Source organism: Amia ocellicauda, chromosome 7 (genome assembly GCF_036373705.1).
Source record: "Amia ocellicauda isolate fAmiCal2 chromosome 7, fAmiCal2.hap1, whole genome shotgun sequence".
In the NCBI taxonomy this organism is placed as follows: Eukaryota; Metazoa; Chordata; class Actinopteri; order Amiiformes; family Amiidae; genus Amia; species Amia ocellicauda.
In genome coordinates this window covers 18,303,321-18,312,794 of record NC_089856.1, presented here as the reverse complement: position 1 = coordinate 18,312,794, position 9,474 = coordinate 18,303,321, and positions in this window count along the sequence as shown.

The window sequence follows — 9,474 nt, the reverse complement described above, 5'->3', positions numbered from 1 at the left end:
TATCAAACGTGTTATTTAAAGAAAAGGTAAATGTAAAGCTTGAATAAATACAAATATAATGTTTTAAATGTTTGTGTGTGTGTGTGTGTGTGTGTGTGTGTGTGTGTGTGTGTGTGTGTGTGTATTCACAACACCCGGTGATGTAAATGAAATGTAACGTTACTAAGTTAACATAAGAAATCCTTAGAAGAACCATAGAATATATATGTAGAAACTGTGAAATTTCAATAAAACTCAATAAAAGCAGCATTTGTAATAATATTAGTAACAAAACATCAAATTATTTTTAAATAAATATCCAATGTAATCCATTCATGCAATAAGATTAAGTAAATACACAATATGATTTAAGCAAAAATCTATGTGTGTATGTATATTTATATAATTTACACATTATAATAGCTTGGGGGTGCAGTCTGAAGACCTTAATGGTCTTGGTTGTATTGACAGTAAGACATTTGAACAGACTTCAGTACAACTAACTAGTAACTTATGTACAGACATAAAGAATGAAAACACAATTTAATAACGATAGTAAGTAAATGAAACTAAACCACACTTATTTAACTTAAGAAATACAGTATATAACCGCCATTTAACTGAGCACAGCTCTCTTTTTGCTAGTTAGATAACTCTCCACGGTCAAACAGAAGCCTTATAGTAGTAACTTTCTTAGAGAAATAAAGAATGCACCCCATGATGTTAAGAAAAAAAATAATTAAAAAATACGAAAGTAACTTTAGACATATTAAATATGTATCATTCATTAAGTATGTGTCTATTAAAACAGTAGATTTATACTTTTTCTAGAAAAATAGTCTCCAGTCTCAGCATCTCAGGGAGTGAGATCGACCCAGCAGCACATAAACAGAATAAAGACAGAGGCCAGAGGGAGCAGCAACCTTAGAGAGGACAGCGAAAGACAAGCACAGGGAGACACAGTCACACTAGAGTCACACCGGATCATGCGTGAATCCAGCAGGTCTGTAGTGAGATAGGGTTAACACAAAACAATCAGGCACAGAAAAAGAGAGATTGGCTAGAAATAGAGAAAACCGATAAAAAATAAATAGAAAATACATACATACATACATACATACATACATACATACATACATACATACATACATACATACATAAATAACCATAATAACAGGGTGAGTTATAAAGACCAAACTGACACAGTTGAATATTTGAACGTTTTATTAAGAACTTGCTTCACCGAAACAGTTCACACAGTCATCCCACTGATACCCTGACAGGATCACACTGCAGTGGAGGGGCTTCGCAAGCAGCACGTCCTGCTCTCAGCACCGCGGTGGGGGTTTGCAGGAGCGGCAACAACACAAAACAGACCCCCTAATGACTGAGAATTTATCACCAGAAAACCTGTACAAATCCAGCGGTCAGGCATTTCTACCCTGTCTGAGTAACGTGATTCAGTAACATCTCTAAATGATATTCTGTATACATTTTATGTAGTTCTTATCTGGTTGTCTGATTTTAAGTATTCCTTTTTATGGTTTTAAACCATTTTTGCAATTAAGTGATATTGTACAGATATATGAGACGCCAGATGTATTTCACTAGTTTTGCAAACTGCTTTATGAGACTCATTGTCTGTATCTAAGTAATGTACAATTGTGTTGAAACATGCACAGTGTACTGAAATACATGACATACTGATGTGATAGAATGTACTATTTCGCTACAAACGTTGAAATTTGGGAAATGCTTTATTATTATTATTATTATTATTATTATTATTATTATTATTATTATTATTATTATTATTATTATTTATTTATTTATTTATTTATTTTTATTTTATTTTTTTTCGGCAGACGCCCTTATCCAGGGCAACTTTCAACATCAGTGCAATATAAAATGTATTTTCTATATCAAAGTCAATTCCGGTTGTAACAAAGCACACATAGCAAACAGAAATAGTCAATACTTTATATTCAAAATACTTTGTGGGCTTATTGCATATATCGATTTTATTATTTTTTATTACACATAGGTCTCCTCAAGAGGAGTTTAAGCGCCGCTGTATGGGTTGGGGTGGGGGGGGGGTCTGAGCTCACGCATATCCAGAAGCCTTAATGTCCTGCTCTGTTTCAAGAGCCAAGTTTAGCCATGTGGCATTCCTTTTAACTGTATGTAGTCTGGTGATAACATAAAGCTGTTTTTTATGTTTACACATAGTGACAGACTGACAGACAGACACAGCATCACCCTGAACAGATCTGTCAAATCAACAGCTAGGACCTAACAGCATATAGCTTCAGCATCTAGGGTTTAAAACAGCATCGCAGATTCTCAGTCACCCGGCCAATAGTTTACTGATTATCTTTGAAACGTGAGCAGAAACAGGACCAGCGCAATTCAGATTAATATTCTATACATTGAGCTGATGTAGCATCATTTCCTTCCTTCCCACCTTGTGTATGTTATTAACAATAAAGAAGCATTTCATAAAATAGATACCTCTCTGATTCTTATTTTGTACAAAAACATGTTCTTACCGGCTTGTGTCTCTCTCTGCTAAATCTGATTTCGCTTTACTGTACAACTCGTACCCCAAATAACGTTCAAAATAAGTAAAGTAGTTAAAAAGACAAAAGTTATGCACATCAACCTATTCGATGTGTCTCTGTATACAAATTAAAGAAGTATTGTTTTAATGACCTCCTTGACTCCTGTACACTCTGAGTCATCCAACGTTAATTTCACTTTACATTTGTATTGATTTGTATTACAAATAACTTCAATAATAACTAAACTGACCACCCACCACCGCCTGTCTGTGAGCGCACTAAAGACAAATTAAACTTTCCAATTAGTGACAATAAAAATACACTAACTTAATAACTTAATAACTTAATAACTTAATAACTAACTTAATAACTTAGGGCTTAATAGCCCTGCCCGTTCATTAACTGAATTGTCCTGAATTCAAGGTAACCATTAAGATGCTACTTATTCTTACAGTTACTAATCTGTTAAATCTCAATCATTTAATTTTAAACCCCTCTTAGATGCAATCTTTACACTTTCAAGTTAGTGTATTTTTAATGTCACTATTTGGAAAGTTTAATTTGTCTTTAGTGCGCTCACAGACAGGCGGTGGTGGGTGGTCAGTTTAGTTATTATTGAAGTTATTTGTAATACAAATCAATACAAATGTAAAGTGAAATTAACGTTGGATGACTCAGAGTGTACAGGAGTCAAGGAGGTCATTAAAACAATACTTCTTTAATTTGTATACAGAGACACATCGAATAGGTTGATGTGCATAACTTTTGTCTTTTTAACTACTTTACTTATTTTGAACGTTATTTGGGGTACGAGTTGTACAGTAAAGCGAAATCAGATTTAGCAGAGAGAGACACAAGCCGGTAAGAACATGTTTTTGTACAAAATAAGAATCAGAGAGGTATCTATTTTATGAAATGCTTCTTTATTGTTAATAACATACACAAGGTGGGAAGGAAGGAAATGATGCTACATCAGCTCAATGTATAGAATATTAATCTGAATTGCGCTGGTCCTGTTTCTGCTCACGTTTCAAAGATAATCAGTAAACTATTGGCCGGGTGACTGAGAATCTGCGATGCTGTTTTAAACCCTAGATGCTGAAGCTATATGCTGTTAGGTCCTAGCTGTTGATTTGACAGATCTGTTCAGGGTGATGCTGTGTCTGTCTGTCAGTCTGTCACTATGTGTAAACATAAAAAACAGCTTTATGTTATCACCAGACTACATACAGTTAAAAGGAATGCCACATGGCTAAACTTGGCTCTTGAAACAGAGCAGGACATTAAGGCTTCTGGATATGCGTGAGCTCAGACCCCCCCCCCCACCCCAACCCATACAGCGGCGCTTAAACTCCTCTTGAGGAGACCTATGTGTAATAAAAAATAATAAAATCGATATATGCAATAAGCCCACAAAGTATTTTGAATATAAAGTATTGACTATTTCTGTTTGCTATGTGTGCTTTGTTACAACCGGAATTGACTTTGATATAGAAAATACATTTTATATTGCACTGATGTTGAAAGTTGCCCTGGATAAGGGCGTCTGCCAAAAAAATAAATAAATAAATAAATAAATAAATAATAATAATAATAATAATAATAATAATAAAGCATTTCCCAAATTTCAACGTTTGTAGCGAAATAGTACATTCTATCACATCAGTATGTCATGTATTTCAGTACACTGTGCATGTTTCAACACAATTGTACATTACTTAGATACAGACAATGAGTCTCATAAAGCAGTTTGCAAAACTAGTGAAATACATCTGGCGTCTCATATATCTGTACAATATCACTTAATTGCAAAAATGGTTTAAAACCATAAAAAGGAATACTTAAAATCAGACAACCAGATAAGAACTACATAAAATGTATACAGAATATCATTTAGAGATGTTACTGAATCACGTTACTCAGACAGGGTAGAAATGCCTGACCGCTGGATTTGTACAGGTTTTCTGGTGATAAATTCTCAGTCATTAGGGGGTCTGTTTTGTGTTGTTGCCGCTCCTGCAAACCCCCACCGCGGTGCTGAGAGCAGGACGTGCTGCTTGCGAAGCCCCTCCACTGCAGTGTGATCCTGTCAGGGTATCAGTGGGATGACTGTGTGAACTGTTTCGGTGAAGCAAGTTCTTAATAAAACGTTCAAATATTCAACTGTGTCAGTTTGGTCTTTATAACTCACCCTGTTATTATGGTTATTTATGTATGTATGTATGTATGTATGTATGTATGTATGTATGTATGTATGTATGTATGTATGTATTTTCTATTTATTTTTTATCGGTTTTCTCTATTTCTAGCCAATCTCTCTTTTTCTGTGCCTGATTGTTTTGTGTTAACCCTATCTCACTACAGACCTGCTGGATTCACGCATGATCCGGTGTGACTCTAGTGTGACTGTGTCTCCCTGTGCTTGTCTTTCGCTGTCCTCTCTAAGGTTGCTGCTCCCTCTGGCCTCTGTCTTTATTCTGTTTATGTGCTGCTGGGTCGATCTCACTCCCTGAGATGCTGAGACTGGAGACTATTTTTCTAGAAAAAGTATAAATCTACTGTTTTAATAGACACATACTTAATGAATGATACATATTTAATATGTCTAAAGTTACTTTCGTATTTTTTAATTATTTTTTTTCTTAACATCATGGGGTGCATTCTTTATTTCTCTAAGAAAGTTACTACTATAAGGCTTCTGTTTGACCGTGGAGAGTTATCTAACTAGCAAAAAGAGAGCTGTGCTCAGTTAAATGGCGGTTATATACTGTATTTCTTAAGTTAAATAAGTGTGGTTTAGTTTCATTTACTTACTATCGTTATTAAATTGTGTTTTCATTCTTTATGTCTGTACATAAGTTACTAGTTAGTTGTACTGAAGTCTGTTCAAATGTCTTACTGTCAATACAACCAAGACCATTAAGGTCTTCAGACTGCACCCCCAAGCTATTATAATGTGTAAATTATATAAATATACATACACACATAGATTTTTGCTTAAATCATATTGTGTATTTACTTAATCTTATTGCATGAATGGATTACATTGGATATTTATTTAAAAATAATTTGATGTTTTGTTACTAATATTATTACAAATGCTGCTTTTATTGAGTTTTATTGAAATTTCACAGTTTCTACATATATATTCTATGGTTCTTCTAAGGATTTCTTATGTTAACTTAGTAACGTTACATTTCATTTACATCACCGGGTGTTGTGAATACACACACACACACACACACACACACACACACACACACACACACACAAACATTTAAAACATTATATTTGTATTTATTCAAGCTTTACATTTACCTTTTCTTTAAATAACACGTTTGATATATTCTACAATACAGGAAAATATAGGTCTTGGGTAGGAGTGGTATTTGCTGATATTATGTTCATTACTGAAAGTTCCAATTACATTTTCTGTACTACATTTCTTTTACTTTTGTGCATATTCAGGATTTTCTAAAGTTTAGACCATTTAGCCTGACTTATCATTCTTTAGCTATGTACATAAAAGTTGCAATCTAGTACAAATCTGTGCAAAGTGGAGGAAGGGCTGAATCTTATTAGGATCTGAAAAAGAAAAAGAAAAGAAACCTGGGGCCGTGATCTCCAGCTTGCACTCGGTATATATGTAAACACACACACACACACGCACACACACACACACACACACACGCACACACACACACAGACACCCCTCTGTAAGAATGATACTACTTAAATGTACTGAAGGCTGTTCAAACTTGATATTGTCAAGCTATTCTAATGTGTAAATTATATAAATATACATACATACTTAATCTTAATGCATGAATGGATTATATTACATATTTATTTTAAATAATTTGATGTTTGGTTACTAATATTATTACAAATGCTGATTTTATTGAGTTGTATTGAAATTTCCCAGTTTCTACATATATAGTCTATGCTTCTTATATAACATATATATTCTATAACTCTTCTATATTTAAGGATTTCTTAACTTAGTAACGTTACATTTCATGTACATTGCACGCTGTTGTGAACACACACACACACACACACACACACAAACACACACCTTTAAAACTTCATAATTGTATTTATTCAATCTTTACATTGTATCTGTTATTTAAATAATACGTTTGATATATATTCTGAAATGCAAGAAAATATTGGTCTTGGGTTGGTGTAGTATTTACTGCGATTATGCTGATTACTGAAAGTTTTAATTTACATTTTCTGTATTACATTTCTTTTCATTTTGCTCATATTCAGGATTTTATAAAGTTCAGTCCATCTTGTGTCTCTCAAGCTGTCCACAGCCCCCACTGCTTCTACAGATCGCTATCTCTCGCCACATTCCATTATCCGGGGCTAGGGGGGCCCAAGGCCTCAAACGTAAACAGAGCCGCTTCTTAAATTGAAAACAGACCCCACCTGTCACCAGTGCCCTGTTAACTCCGCCCGCAAATATTTAAATTATTCAAACCAAACTCTAACGTGATAGGCTATTTCTTCAGTGCCCTGTCAACTCCACCCCCAAATATACTAATTCTTCACCGATCCGAGGTTACTAAAGACGTAGACATCTCCTCGCCACCCCCACTTGTTCAAAAAGCTCCAGACTGACATAACCCTTGTCCATTTGAAAGAGGTAACAGCTTTGGCCCTGTTGAAGAGACAGCCTCGCGGATCTCGCTTAAGTAGAAGTATCTATGTTACTAAAGAATCGGGAGGGCTTTAATAGAACTCTTTTGGAGCTTCACTCGCGTAGGGAAAAATAGCTATTCTACTAAATAAATCGGGAGGACTTAAATACAACTCTTTTGGAGCTTCACTAGCGTAGGGAAAAATGTCTATGTTTTCTAAAGAATCTGAAGGGTATACATAGCGCTCTTTTGGAGCTTCACACGTATAGAGAAAAATAGCTATTTTACTAAAGAATCAGTCTGGCTTAAAGACAAATCTTTTGGTGGGTTTGAAAAACAGTTGAAGACCCCCACCACCCTGCATATTCCTTCGGAACCCATCAATATGGTAATTATTCTGTGACGCGGTACAAGCACCCCCCACCCCCTAGGAAGCCCCCCCCCCCCCGAGTTCAACTCAAGTTTAAGGTCAAAAGGTCAAATCCCCCGCAGCCCCCCCTTTCGAAAAAGAGCAACACAGAACCCAAAGGATTTTAGGCTTGCATGACACTGTTCCCCAAAAGTTTTGAGACAGAACAAAGCTTTTATACCCCCTCTGGGACATATGCCCAAGGGTTCTTAACATTTTACAAACATGTCTGAATGGTCATTTCTAATAACTAGCAGTGATTTCATTGGCATTCTAAACTAAGCCTTCCCATCTTATCAATATTATGATTATTACTCATGAATAATAATCATTAACCTCTACATTGCCAGTTGCATTGGAAGGTACTTTGCAGATAATACGTTGCAAGAAAGGAATGTGAGCTGCTGATAACCAAGTTTTCTGGTGTGCTGGTGTGACTGCATGTTCTTCTTATAGTTTAATAAATTCTCTCATGATTCTCTTATGTTGCTATTTTCTAAAACATTGAGTTGCGGACAATAACTATGTGGGGCTACTTCTTATTCATCACATTATAAAACTTATATGGGTTGATGAAATGTCTTACAGTGATGAGTTCTACATTGTGAAACCTGTCCCTGTCTTGGAATACTAATGAAACAAGCCTTTGGATCCCTGTTCTATTGTGTCAAAGCCTTGCTTGTGTTTCACATTGAAATTAATGTTCATTTTCTTGTAGTGAGACTACTGTGCATTCTGAAGACAGATTGTCTGCATACAAGGGCCTATCTTATTTAATATATTGAGTTCAAATGATTCCAGGCATTGGAAAAATACAATTTTTCTTCTCTGAATGCAGGTGTGTGGTCTCTGAAGTGACAGAAAAAGGAAGACATTGAACACACAACATAGAAATGGGCAGGTTATCGTTATACAAAAAAGAATAAATGAGCGATTAAATAAAAACTTTGACCCACCCACTAAGAGCAACCTATAAATATGTAGGCCTATATCATAGCTGTTCCTTTTCTGATTCAAAGAAAGTAGCATCTTTCTCAAAATAAGTCCGCAACCGGGTACATTTGTTCAGTTAGCGGGTGGATCAAAGTTTATATTTAATCCTAGCCTAAGCCCATAAGCTATAAAGATTTCAAGTTTAAAAAATCGACCTTTTTTTTTACTTTAGTTGAAAAAACATGCAGTGTATTCAAAATAGTTTTGACATTCCATGTGTCACATTTTAATTTCTTCAGACAAATGTTTCCACATTCCATTAAAACTCCCAGCATTCTTATTTAATTCAAAAGCAATATTAAAATACATGACTATGTTAAAAATATTCTTCACTGAACTATGTACAAATACTGAAAAATGGCGTTTCTTTTAAACTACTAATACAATTAATAGGTTTCTGCATCTGTCAGCAGGTAGGCAAATTTGGTTACTCCAATACTTATTAGAAATGTAATGCATGTTTTTTATTGCTCAGAATAAAATAGAAATGTACATGTAAATGCCTTACCACCTGTGGTTTTCTTGTGTATTTTATGGTCCTCTAAATAACCGGACCCTGGGATCTCAATGGCCGACCTGGAGTGTATTCGATAAGATTATCTTTTAATTAGAGAGGTGTCAGTTCCTTTAGTGCTTGAAATGCTAATAAGAGAACTTTGAAATCTATCCTGTAGCACATGGGGAGCCAGTGAAGAGACGCTAATACTGGAGTGATGTGTTGTTTTAAGTAAAATCCTTGCTGCAGCATTTTGAACTGAAGTGCGGAAATAGCTCTAATTGTTTTAATTTAGCAATGTTTCTAAGCTGGAGCAAGGAAGATCTTGACACATTCTGAATGTGTGATTCAAAGGATAGATTATGGTCACAGATGACACTCTAAAAT